Below are 15,044 nucleotides of genomic sequence, written 5' to 3'. Positions count from 1 at the left end.
AACCAAGTATGGAGATCGAAAATTTAACCAAACATCAAAAAGGACCATATATATGGAGATCACCAACTATGATAGATGAAGATGATTCGAATGATTAATGAGTAGCAGAACGATCAAGATGATTTAGATTTAAAAGAAATTCAAAAATGAAAAACAAAAAACAATCAAATATGAAATTGACTAACTTTAGGAGTAGCAATAAGAAAATTGACCTACCAATTACAAGATGTGAGTTTGAATTCACGAATCGAGCGAGAATCTCAAAAGATTTCATTTCCGGAGCTCTTCTCTGAAACACAAATTGAGATAACGAATAGAATTGAAAGAGATATGGTTCTTGTGCTTTTATATACTGGAGGGTGCTTTGGAAATTTTTAAAATACGTCGTATTAGTTCCGCACGTGTACAGGATCTGGGCTTAAAAAATTGGATCCATTTTTATGTTTTCTTTTAATTATGGACCTCCGGTTACTGGGCTTTAGTGGGTGGACCTGCCACTAACTATTACCACTATATTAGTACCTATAGGTAATTCCTACAAATATATTTTGCAATATCTCTTATTTAACCTTTCCCTTCTTCCCTTCTTCGTTTCATTAGATTTGAGATTTGAGATTTGAGAGAGAGAGAGTTCTGTGATTGAAAATCAAATCAAACTAAACCACTCCCACCACCACCATTTTCATTGTCACCAGCTCTGCAACTATCACCACCTTCGTCGCTGCTAACTGGTTCGGAATTTTGAAGATTAATTTTCAAAATCAGATCTGACGAGATGGAGATTTGATTTAGGAAGAGGTTTATGAAATTGAAAGATGGGTTTTGGTTCATTTCGAGATTCAGAAGGAATTGATTTTGTTTGTGGAAGCTAGGGTTTCAGATGATTATGGATTTGAAGTGGTTTTTCTGTTTGAAGATTCAGATGGATTTGATTGTAGATGTTGGTGGTGATGAAGTCGGTTACAGAGATGATGGTGGTTGTGATGTTGTGTATGCTGCTATTGTTTGAGCAGCAAGGAAATGGCTGAGCTGCAGATAAGAGTGTTGACGGTGATGAACACCGGAGATGTGTGTTGGAGTGATAAGTAAATGGATAGACTTCGGTTTTTATGGATCAACTACGGTTGTTGATCCTATTTATGGGATCAACTCTTGTTGTTGACCCAATTTTTTATGGGATCAACTACTGTTGTTGGTCCATCTATGGGATCAACTCTTGTTGTTGACCCAATTTTTTATGGGATCAACTACTGTTGTTGATCCTTTCAACTCCTATTGTTGACAATATTTTCTTGGATAAGTATAATCATGCCTGTAGTTTAAATCATGTAAATTTCTTCCAATGTTGAACTTGTGGTGCAATGGTAGCATGAATGACTCCATTTCAGATGATGCATGTTCGACTCACGCCAAGTTCACTCCATTTACATTGATCAACTTCTACTGTTGATCCTTTTTTTTTGGATCAACTACCGTTGTTGATCCCCTAAATTGGATCAACTTCTACTGTTGGTTCTATTTTTATTTGCATCAACTACTTTTGTTGATACAAAAATATCTGAACCAATGGTGGCGGCGGCGACGAAGGTGGCGGCGACGGCGGACTAGTGGTGGTGGTGGCGGCGAAGGTGGCAGCGACGGCGAACTAGTGGTGGTGGCGGCGACGGACTAGGTGATGGAGGACTGGTGGTGGTGAAGGAGTTGTGGTATAATATTAGTGGTGGTGGAGGTTGGTAGGTGGTGGTTGTTCAACGGTGGTGGTGGAATTGTAGTTGAATGTTAGTGGTGGTGGTGGTGGTGAAGTGGTAGATGAAGAATTTTTTTCCATTTTGAAATAAAGAAAATATCATATGGGTGAGGGTATTAAGGTAATCTAATTTTAAATGGATAAAATTATTAAAAAGTAGGGACATATTTATTGTTGTATAAGGATATATTTATTGGATGTCAAAAGTAGGGACATATAAATAATGTATCCCACACAATTGGCATCAAGGTCATGCTTTGGTCATCAGAAATAATGCTTCTGGGGAGCGTTATTCAATGACATGTACCAATCTTTTGTTGTTTGTTTTGTAGACCAAGAAAAAGAAAATAACCCCCAATACATATCATGTCATCAATACTGTCCGATCAGCGTAAAAAAATCCCAACATAAATTCATCACCTTTAGCAAGATGTAGACCATGAATGAGACTTCCTTTTATATATCTCAGAATTCTTTTGCAACTACCAGATGAGGAATCTAGAATGCTGCATATGTTGGCAAACAAGATTAACATCAAAAGAAGTTTATGTTCTTGTCCATGTCAGGTAGTGTAGAGCTCCAACAACTGATCTATGTTCAATTGGATTCTCAAGGAGGTCACCACACTAGTACAAATCTTTACATTGGCCACACTTAATCACCGTGTCCATAGGATTTTGGTCATGGATTTTTTTCACTCCAAAAATGTGGCATCAGGTGCCGAGACAAAAAGGTATCCCTATGGCTACATAAACTTTGAGTGGCTATAAAATATGATTTACCATGGCCATAACTCTAAAACCGTGTCTATATGGTACTCAATATTTTTTTTTGTAGTTAAGCATTTTCACTATCACCATGGCCATAGGATCCTTATAGACACACAATTTAATTATATGTGGCTAAAGTTTACCTTAAAGTCACGTGAATTTTATTATAGCCGTGGCCTTTGTCATCAATTGGACACGCAAAATTCATTTTATCATGGCCAATTCATGAGTTGCAGTCACACTAATTTTTCTCAACCATGGACATCTCTATCATTTGGACACACGGAAAATAATTTAACATGGCTAATACATGATTTGTAGTCATGTTTAATCTATGGTACCATGGCCATCCATATTTTTGGACACATGATAAACATTTTACATGGCCAATTAATAAGTTATGGCCACTAAATATTTGTAGCATCGTGGCTAAATTTTTTCGAAAGACACATCAAGTGTTTTGAATGTAGCTATTGTTCACCTTTTGGACACATCAAGTGTTTTCAATGTAGCTATTGTTCACCTTTTGGACACATAGGATACCACAAACCATGGTGATAACCTTTATAAAATGACACAAAACGTATTCAACGTGGAAAATATTAGCTTTTAGTCACTCGAGAAAATTGCAATTTTATTGCTCAATTTATCTTCAGGGACCTATTGGCCCCTCTTTTAATGTAGCTAATGGTTAACTTTTACCTACCCTTATCTGAGAGAATATGTAGTCAGAATTATTAATATATCAAAATTGATATAAAATATCTTTTATTAATCACATGAGGAAAACATCACATATCTTTGATAAGTTTAGTAGTAAGCAGAACTCGGAAAAATCACCATTTCAGATGGAGATTCAATAATTAATAATTCACATAGTAAATCCATAGTACCACGACTATATATTTATCTGTAACTAGACTGTTGTACTCTTCATTTTCTTACTATTTCTCATATTCTTCAGTTCCCCATAATGCAGATCTGAAGCTTTAGCAATCTTCTTAATCTTCTTGGTCTTTGGGTATGTCATCATACTTATCTTCTTAGTGTTCTTAAGCTTTAGTCCACTCTATTGACATCATCATGAAACTCAAATTATAACTCATTACTTTGGAACAGTTGTAGCTATCAAAGCCAGCACTTGTACCAGTCAAAGCTAACACTGATATCCCAGGAACATGGTTCCTTACAGACGAAAGGTTGGGATAGCTGGGCCTGAAGAAGTGCAGGGAAAAAATATGAGAGTTTGAGACTACAGATAGAGTATGATAAACTACTGAAACTGATAGATTCGAATGTCATTCTCCGCTGTTAAGCAAAACTAAGAACAAAAGTTCTTCATCCTGTTGGTGCATTACCTGTTATGTCGTCATACAGACGACGAGAGCGCGAATCTGAAAAAAACACCATCCCCACATGGAAATGACAAACTCTACCAAATGAAGTATCCATCTTGACAAACTGATTGAACATTACATGTATATGGGTAGACAGTCGAATATATACATACCTCCCTATGAAAAATAGATCAGTAAACCTCTAGGATATAGCTTGGTCTGCTTTGACGATGAGATTCAATAAATTAACCTTGAGGTGTTGCAATAAGTTCTGGAAGTAACTTAACACGGCTCTCGGAAGTTGAATCTAATGACAAAACCAGAATATACAAGTCAGAATATATATGTTCTAAGTTTACCCTCCCTTTACAGTTTTATGTTTAAAACATAAATATCCCAACACCATGATCAATTTAACCCATCGTAGTTCTACTAAACGATTCTCTGGGTGTTTCACATACCAAAAAGGATAAAGAAGTTACCCTTGTTCCCGATTTCTAATGTTTGAGTGGATGACATATATCTACATAATCCTTTTTCTTTAGTGTCTAACTTTGATTTTCCTGTTAAAGCATGACATCGATATGATTATATATAACCCTTCATAGCCGAAAGAGAACTTCAGATAAATAGATAGATTTGATATAAATAAGAGAGATTGCATGCATACTACCAAAGTTGTCAAAGGAATTCAAAAGAGCAACATAAACAGTTGGAGTGAACACAACATGAACTGACCTCTTCTGTAAGCTTGAAATTTTTAACCATCAGAAATGCATAAATATGGAAAAATGCTTTCGCCTAGTAGTGGAGAAAAAGCAAGACCAAAACCTATTTTTGCGAGGGACGGTATCTGGCAACACAGGGACTTCCCCCTCTATGACACAAAAAAATCCCTACATTAAAATGAGATAGAAAAAAGATCAAGTATAAATTTATAGAGAGACCAACTATCTATAGGATGCGTTATATACAGAGGCCTTTTTCTCAGAGTGAGATGTGCACACAAAGCGTAATGTATGTTTTAGACAACTATAGAAAGCCACAACGAATATCTTTACCTTTTTAACCTACAACACCAAGCCTGAACTTCAAAAATTCCCTACTCTTGGAGGATTTTTCCTTATATTGACGCTCATGTGATCAAGTTCATTGGTTTCTGGGTCCCCAATCTGATTTATAACTTGTGTCATATACCTATCCAATTTATGCCTAACCTAAGCTGAACCTTAAACAGCTAAAGAAAGAACCTTCGAATCACTTTTGCAGATACATTTAGTTTTATAACCTTTTGTCGGTCAATAGGTAGTTCAATAAATAGGGATGTAATCCCTCTTTCAAGCATAAAAAGACACTGTGTAGACGCGAATTTTGTGGCAGTTCAGCATTTAAAACAGCTGTTGATTCCAAACTGTGACAATACGTGATTGAGTCAATTATAACCGAAGAAGTGAAGAAAGCGTATCAACAAAACAAGAAAAATTGCTTTTGGAGTAGATTTACACCTTACCTGTTCTAGAAAGAGCTTCAGAAACCCATATCAATAGTTCCAACTTCAAGAGTGACAGCATGTAGAGTTGCTTATCACGAGTACTGCATGAAATCTGCCAGCAAAAGATGCACAAGATGAGTTCTAAGATTTCATCTTCATGTGTGGCATACCCTTACTCTTTTAAAATAGAAATACTAATAAACTACTGGCTCACCCAGAACTGTTGAACGTTTTTTGGAATCATCTCATCCTTGACATCTCCAACTTCGAAAAGAGTCAAAATAACTGGACTGTGCAGCACAAGCTTTTCCAGCTTCTCAACATCAGCACTGCCAAAGTCACGTAAAACAAAATAAGAAAATTGCATTATAGCTAAATATGTATATTCATACCCGCTAAAAAGATGTTGTCAGTATAAGCAGTAGAAAAAACTGCAAAGATATAATTTATGCAAGTGGGCAATAAAAAATCACAAGAGATCAGTAGACTTTCCCCTTCTTAACATCCTTGTCTTTGGGTCTGTACTTCAGCATCTTGAAAAGATGCGTGGCCACAGTAAATGTAAGACAACGTACTAAGAACGCAAAATGGATGGAAAAGTCTCAGGCCAGTCTGGTTTCTCAACATGCGTTCAGTATATTCTTCAAAAGCAAGATCTATATTTAAATACACATCAAATACTCTTGCTGAACAGTACAGATGCATCATTGGAGTCTGGAAAACAAATCCCCAGAACAATCAACCCATCATTCAAAAAAGAAAAATAATATAATTTAAAGTAAGAGATAAGAGAAATGTGAAACTGGGGATCAAAAAATTCTTCCAAACAAGAGACAAGTTCTGAGTTTCAAACTTGGATTTTACTGAAAGCAAGCACCGAGAACCTTATATCTTAATAACCTCTAGATGTTCTAAAATTTAGCTCACCAAATAGAAAAATAACAGACTCAGTAAAACTAAATACAGCAACATACCATACAGATTTTGAAACTCCTTGAATCAAGAGCTGTTATTGACTAATATTCCTCCCCCAATCAAGTATGAAACTGGGTTTCATGTAATTACAGATTCAAAAGCGAACACACTGGAACAAAATCACCTGCTCGGAAGAACCGCAGTTAGTTAACACAAAAATTTCCAGACTGAGCTGGATTTGGCACCTAAAAGTTCTCGAATATATACATCATCTGCAAAATGAGATCATCCTGCTAATTTTGAGTCTTTTCTATGCGACTTTTGCAACCTTGTTCTGTGAGATTCCAGAAAAAAACTGCTCATAACTGTCCAGAAAAGCATTGAACCCTTATTGAACTAGTTGAAGTTGAAATTGTTAAACCAATTGTAACATCTCTTCTTTCCCTTTCATCAACGAAGTGGGTCTGTGTTTTCTAGATTTACAAGGTTTTGTTGAGAAGAATTCGAAGGCCTGGTGATGGACAGAGTTGGGGTTCACTGATAGTGTTGCTGCTGGGAGGAGCTTGAGAAATCATCTGAGAATTATTCAAAGCGCTGAGTTGAATTGAATCCGGCGAAAAAGAACAAAATAGAAGAACGGGTTTGAGGCACAAACTTATTATATGGGTGGATTTCTGGTTTATAAAGACCAGATGTTGCTGGTGTTTGCACTCAAATCCAAATTCATCCACCACCCAACATTACTGATCTGATGTAATTTGAAATCCGCGTAAAACCCATCCCAAAGATTTATTTTTTTTCGAAGATTTTGATTTTGAAATCTAGGGTTTGTTTTTTCAGCTCAACATTTTTTACTTTTGTTTTGGAATTTAGGGTTTGAAATCTACAACTTCCATACGTTTTTTACATAGAAATTGAGAGCGAAAAAGAGATTTGGCGGTAGTTAGAGATTTGTGGGTTAGGGTTTTCTTCTGTTAGGAGGCGGAAGACGAGAAAGAGTAAGGGAGGAAGAGATGGGAGAAACAGATTAGAAAAACTGAGGGAACCGAGAGAAAAAAATATTGATCGTTTTGTATAAAGGAATTGGACGGTAAAGATTTGATGAAATGCATTCATACGGATTATGAAAAATCTATAGACGGTAAAGATTTGATTTAAGACTGTCATACGGATCAAGGAAAGTGTGTTTCTTTGTGCTTTCTCTTTGTGTTAATAAGAACTCATGTTTTCGGTTTAATTATCAACCTCGACATGAAAAAAATTCAAAAAAAAAATTAATAAATTTAGGACATTGTTATCGACATTCAGATATAAAAAAATCCAAAAAATATATAAGAATGAATCGGGAAAATGAAAAATGAATTCGATAATTGGTGTGCTTCTTTGTGCTTTCTTTTTGTGTTTTTCTGCTTTCTCTTTGTGCTTCCGGTTTGAATTTCGACTAGTCGCATAGGTCATGAAGTAATTTTGACAAGTCATACAGGTCATGAAGTAGCTTTAAGTTCACACTGGTAAACTCAGGTTATAAGATTACTAGAGATGGACCACGAAATTCAGGATGGTTCTGACTTTAAACTTAGCTGGATACATCATCGAAATTGATATATATGAAGCTCAACGTTAATTCGAACTACAAATGTGGTATAACGACATACAAGCAATACCTACGAAGCTGTGGGAGAGTTCTAACTTCAAACTTAGTATGATACATCATTGAAATCGATAAATATGAAGCTCGATGTCGATTCGAACTTCAAATGTGGTATAACGACGCACAAACTATGAACCAAGAAGCTCTGAGAGGGTTCTGACTTCAAACTTAGCATGATACATATCGAAATCGATAAATATGAAGCTCGGTGTCTATTCGAACTTCAAATGTGGTACGACGACATATAAACTATGAACCAAGAAGCCCCGTGAGGGATCTGACTACAAACTTAGCAGGATACATCATCGAAATCGACAAATGTGAAGCTTAGTGTCGATTAGAACTTCAAATGTGGTACAACGACATACAAACTATGAACCAAGAAGCTCCAGGAGGGTTCAGACTTCAAACTTAGCAGGATACATCATCAAAATCGATAAATATGAAGCTCAATGTCGATTTAAACTTCAAATGTGGTATAACGACATACGAACTATGAACCAAGAAGATCCGGGAGGGTTCTGACTTCAAAAGTAGCAGGATACATCATCGAAATCGATAATATATGAAACTTAGGAGTTAAATCAAACCTGGCTGGGAGTTGACTGTTATAAGTCGGAAACTTAGTAAAAACGATGAATCCAACCATTCGTAGGTAAGATTCCATCGAGACATTTTTCAAAACCTTGAACAAACCCTTTTTTGGCGACTTTGATAAAAAAAGTTGCTCCGAGATCGAAACCTTAAACAAAACCTTTTTACAACTTGCATCCAATGTATCTTGTGATCGGTTATACCTTGATTTTCAAAGTAGCTTGTAACCGGTTATACCACCTGCCATCTACTAATGACTACAACCATGGCTAGTATTTTAAAAGTTAAAATTCAATCTCATGTGTCTAATGGATCCGACGCTATGGTCACAATTTGTTTTTCATATAGCCATATCATAATCCTCCCAAAAAATAAAGAAATGGTGTAACCATATGTCAATGTTTTGTCATGTTTGATTAAATGTATCAATTCGTCAGTACATGTGTGTCTAATAAACCATATATTATGGACACATAAACAAACCAATGTGACTAAATAAATCCTTTTTCCGCCACGGATTAATAGGTGTGTCTATTGCCATCCTACAATTTCGACACATACATAATTATTTAATGTGGCCATATACGCATCTATGGCTACATATGATAGGATTAGACTGAAAACTATGACCAAACGATACCCTATGGATACAGTTGATGGGTTTAGGATTAAACCCATGACCAAATGGTGCACTATGGCTACATGGTAACACAAAACGTGGCTATAGTTATATTGATGACATGTAGTCACACAAATAACCTGAAACGTGGCTGGGCTGTAAACAAAAAAACTGGCCTATGTGAAGATTTGTACTAGTGACATTAGTTTTGGTTTGTTTTATCAAAGTAGCAATAGGAGTATGACAAAGTTTTGCACCCTCGATGTCGTGCATCTTCAGCAATTCCACAACATATTTTGTTTGTGAGTAAATAAATCACCATTATTTTGTTTTACCCGTAAACCCAAAAAATAGTGTAAGACTCCCTACTGCTTGATAGGGAACTGAGCTTGTAGACAAATAATAAAAGAGTTGTAGACGAAATTAACTTAACTTTTCATATCAGTTGTAGATAAAATATCATAGCCATTAAATTAAATCGACTTTCATTATAACACATACAATACATAATTAGTCAATTGAGATTTGTGGAGATATTGAAAGCATTTTAGATACTTCTAAAATCTCTTGTTAGTCAATAGAGAGTTCTTTAAAATCTCAAAGAATCTTTGTTATTGGATCGTGACTTTCTAAGAGTCTTAAGAATTCTCTATTATTGGATTTTGAATATGAAATCAATGACTTATGGTTTTGAGAAACTTGTAGAGACTTTTATTACAAAACATACCATAAATGGCTAAGAAGAAGTCTCTCCTTAGGTGATATTTTGAGAGATTTTGTTCTTTCTCTTTTCTTTAGGATTAAATATCAACATATTAAAAAAAATAACCAAATAAGCCACAATTCAATATAATGAAAAAAACAAACAATTATTGTCTTCCAAAACCCAATAAGTTTACTAGAGATTCAAATCCCCTTTGTTCGTCTCGTTTTGATTTTATTGACAAAATGGTTACAATTTCTGTTAGCCATGCACGGACTAATATATTTTCATTGAAATATCCATATTCATTTTTTAAAATAAATAAATATATTTTTTATCTCATGTGTGTAAGATGAAATTCATATGATTTTTGTTAGAGGGAGAGCAAAAATGGATCTGAGGAGTGCAAAAATCGTAGTTGACTCGTCAACTAGGAAGGGTTCAGTACATTTTTCTAACCGGGACAAATTTACGCTACTAAATTCGCCCACTAACCACAAAAACTCACACCCTATCTCCAACTCTACCACCACCATTAACGGTCATCTAAGCACTTCCAGCTGCAAAATGCATGAGATAAGATTCTTTTTTTGCATCTCCAAATTATGGTGGGATTTTAATTACTTAGAAAAGTTAAACGAGAACAAGATGATATGGCGTGCTTTTTCTCTCAGTTCCTTTGAAAAGAGATAATTCCCATGACAAAGTTTTGATTTGGATCAGATTTGATAATGATAGGGTAACAAAAAATGCCTTCACCAGAGGAGGAGGGTCTGTTATATATGGCCCTCCACCATGAATTGATTCCAACATACTCGGATAAGCATACCCCAATAAATCTAAAAACATATTACACTTAATTTCTTGTTAAGGTATCATAAGAAAACCTATAACCATGGATGAGGTCCTAGCCTCCTCCTAAATAATAATCTATGTTCTTCGATGAGAAAGTTTGGGGAAATACTGTACGTGGATTCTTTTCTACATGACGCAAAAATTAGGAAGATGCATAGTACTCCGCAGAAGGATCGTGATGATGGAGTTTAAACCTAATTTACATACGAAACTAATGATAGTAGTGAAATTGTTCAGGTAATACGTGTGTATTTTGTGGTCAATGGTGGGGATATATTTGTCCGAGTTAGAAAAAAATATACTGAATCGGCGTAGTTACCGAGTCAACTACGATTCTCGCACTCCTCAGATCCATTTTTTCTTTCCTTTTAACAAAAATCATTCATATATGTTTTGTTGTCTCAATAAATCGCCATAATTCATTGAAAATCATTCAGAAAGTCTCTCAAAATCTCTAAACTCACGAAGAGTCACCCAAAATCTCTTGCATAAAAAGTCTCTAAGTGTCTCTACTAATCCCAATTGACTACCCCCCTATAAATATTTGGAATACATTTATACTGGAAAATATAAAATAAATGTATCTGGCACGGCACAACACGTTTATTTTTCTGGCACAACCCAGCCCAACACGCCTTCTAACATGGCACATCACAACACGTTATAATCTCCGGCACAACACATCAGGCACATAACACACTAAACACGTGATTTCGTGGGCTGGGCTGTGCTGGGCCGACACGTTTTACACCTCTAATAAAGAATGACTTAACTTTTCATATCATGCTCTCGAAGCTTGCTTTAGCCCATTAATATATTTATGAATTAAGCACAGTTGTTAAGCTTAGTATATCTTAAAATCCTAGAGCCTGCTATTCCCATTTCAATTTCAGAGACAAATTAAGAAATTCCCGTGATGGTGACCGTCCATGATTTGAGTGTTAAGAGGATTGGAGTTTGTTCATGGGTTAATTAACTTAATTAGCGTTATTTCTCTTTTGTAATTATATTTTATTTGATAATCAATGCATTATATTATCATTTGAGAGGAATTCTCATATATAATCTCAGAAAGGGTTTTACATTTGAGTTACTCTTTATTCAAACTCTTTACAAAATCACCTTGTTTTAGGACAAATATTTCGTATGATCAAAGGGTATTTATTGCAACTTTACAAAATAAAGGTTTATAGATGAAAAGCAAAGGTTTCTCAAAAAGAAATCAAGAAAGATAAGATGGACTTGATAAGTGCGTTTTATCAAGAAATTAATAAGAAACATGATGGAAAATAAAGTTATTATTTGATATTTTATAGATAGAATCTAACGTCTCAACACGAGTGTAGAACATGATTAGGGAATTTTATCCAAAGGCCTAAATAATTACCTGTTTTCTTTCAAGGTTTGGATCAATATATGAAACTTCATAGTCTAGTCTTAAAAATTTAGTTTACCAATAGAAATTAACAAAGGGACAAATACATTTTGGAAAAAGTCTTGCTAGAGGGTTAATTCAATGGGTTTCTGGTGTGATTTTGCATGCGAGAAATAATTCGGGTTAAAAATCAACTAAGAGAAAAAAAAATGGGTCGAAATAGAGAAATAGGAAACGAAGATGAGAAGAGATAACAAATAAAGACATACCATATGATTATTTTATTCTTACACGAGAAATAAGAAAAGCTTTTCGTGAAGCAAAAAGCTATAATTTTTTTTTAAAAAAAAAACCATCTATGTGGTTCCATAAGTGGATTTAAAGTAAGAAATCTAGCCACACTTATTACTTTTCGACTTACTAGCAATTTCTAAAGTGGTACCCAAACAACCACCTATAAAAGCACACCTTTCGTTGGTCGAAATGCTATTAAATGAGGCCAAAAGCTTAAAATTGATCATTGTTCAATTTTTAAATGAAAACGTTAAACTACACCACAAGTCACACCCCCATCTTCGATCGATGCAGAAGAAATTCTTGTCACCATTGACACTGTTTTTAGTTGTTTGAGGAGTTTCCAAAGGAGTACATCTTGCGGAAGAGATTGATTGCGTGCATAACATTTACTTTATGCTCTTAGTGGTTCAGCTGGTGCTTTCGCCGATGAACTGCTCACATCTGTCACCAGTGTCATCAATTTATGTCTTGCAGGGAAATGCCCGTCTTAGTTGGGTGAGCATGTGGCTATTGTTCCTCTTACAACCTTAATCAAGCCACGAGGTGACATTAATAAACATTTACTTCAAGCCAGTTGGACCTACTGAAGAAGGTTGGTCTCTAAAATTGCTGCTACATCTGTGGTTAGAGGAATGATGACTTATTTAGGTGATCTTCAATTTGGCGCAGGTGTCCCTTTTGGTGGAGAAATCACTCTACATGCTGTCAGCAGACCTTTAAAAGCAAAAGGTCACTTGAACTCCATGTCAAAGCTTCTTTATGAGATTTCCAAAACGCCTCCATACTTTTCGATTGATCAGCCATGATTGCACGGGTAAGATGCAATTACCCTGTAAATCTCGTTGGTGGGTTGAGTTTTGTGACGTTACACCGTCTAGGTTGTACTACATAGACTATCATTTCTTCTGCTCAAGGTGTCCAGCAGGGAGACTTATTGGGTTCTCTTCTTTTCGCCTAACCTTATACCTTTTGGTGAAAAAATTGATGAGTTGTATATACTCGCTCTCCAGGCTTGGTATTTATACGATAGAACAACCATAAGTGACACAATGAAAGTATCTCAAACACTAAAGATTATACAAAGTGAAGGTCTAGCTCTAGGTCTGCATTTGAATATTTCTAAAATTGAACTATGCTGGAAAACTAACAACGTGTGGATCTCTATGAATGGTGCTTTCCATACCAATATTAGTAAAGCTATAACGGGTGTCAAGTTACTTGGGTCATGTGAGTGTATACATTAATTACTGCAATGATATGATTATGGAAGGAGTCAATAAAAACATCTGGATGATGTTGTCTACTCGAAACTTCAAGATGCTCCTCTGCAATTGCATCAGTGTATCTCGTTCTAATTCACATCGTGCATACATTCCCTTCATCTGTTGAACATGCCTAACCTCACTTCGATCATCACCTTTTCAAGCATGTACTATAGTTGGTTGCTGGTGATGGACCCGGTTTGGACCCTTGCAACAACGCATTATCTTTTTAGCGATTAAGGATGATGGGTTGGCATATACTCCATGTTTGATACCATCCAGTATTGTTTCTTAGCCTCCTGCTTTCAAACTCAGACTTTGCAAAGTACAATCTTGCTAAACTCTGGAGTTGTTGGTACTGGATCTGGTTTTCAACATGCATTAGAGAATTACCTACATGTATGTGGTATTTATCCTCCAAATTATGCATTGACGACATTTCCCCTCATCCCATGAAATCTTAAGCATTCCCATACTTCGATACCATAAATAAGAATTTACCTTCAAGGTACCATATGTCTGAGCGTCACAAGGATATATCCAATGTAACAAACAACAACATACATAGGACTATCTTTTGGCTATCCATTTTGATGAGCTTAATCAGTGGATTCAACATAGCCAATATAAGACAATCCTGTGTTGCATACTCGGTATCCCTCTATTCGCAGATGGAATTTTCTATCTCAGTTGTGATAGAGCAATAGGCATTTTTGGTGACTATGCTTTACATTGTGCGAGTGAGGTGGTGGGTCTTAAATTTCGGCATGACTTAGTACGAGATGCATTTGCAGATATGTGTTTTAAATCAGGTGCATCAACGCGAAAAGAAGTTCTTACGAGGTTTCTCTTCGAAGAAGGTAGTGACTTGCGGCCGTCACCTTTCACTGGTAGAGGAGTTTGCACTTACACACAGATACTTGTTGTTTCTAATGTCGTTACCCAGAATGCGCCAAATACAATGATATTTGCAGATCTCATGGTTATGGATTTAGTATCCTAAATTTCTCGACTTTTGGAGAGCTTGGTAAAGACATGTAGCTTTTCTCAAGGGATTGAAGAACTGTCTAGCTATTCACTACGCCATTGTAAAAACGGATAGTTTTTTCCACCATAGAGTAAGACTTGTTATTCAAAAGGGTTTCGGAGCCCAACTAGTGACCAGACTTCCGGTTAACAATAATAATAATTTAAAAAAAAAAAAACTTCATTAATAAATACTTAACAAGAAAGTCTTGAAGCCTAACCACCATCTGGGCTCCGACCATTCTAAATGACCAACCTTATTTTATTAGGAAAAGAAATTGCATATTTTAATTTTTACTAGAGCTTGACTCGTGTCGTAACGACACGACCTCCATAATAATTAATTTTTTTTCATATGTCAATTTTGACCCGTATCATTTATTTGTTGTTACTATATAAAA

The sequence above is a fragment of the Papaver somniferum genome, chromosome 7 (assembly GCF_003573695.1).
Source record: "Papaver somniferum cultivar HN1 chromosome 7, ASM357369v1, whole genome shotgun sequence".
Taxonomy (NCBI): domain Eukaryota; kingdom Viridiplantae; phylum Streptophyta; class Magnoliopsida; order Ranunculales; family Papaveraceae; genus Papaver; species Papaver somniferum.
The sequence above is the reverse complement of the archived record's forward strand: the minus strand, read 5'-3'. Positions refer to the sequence as shown.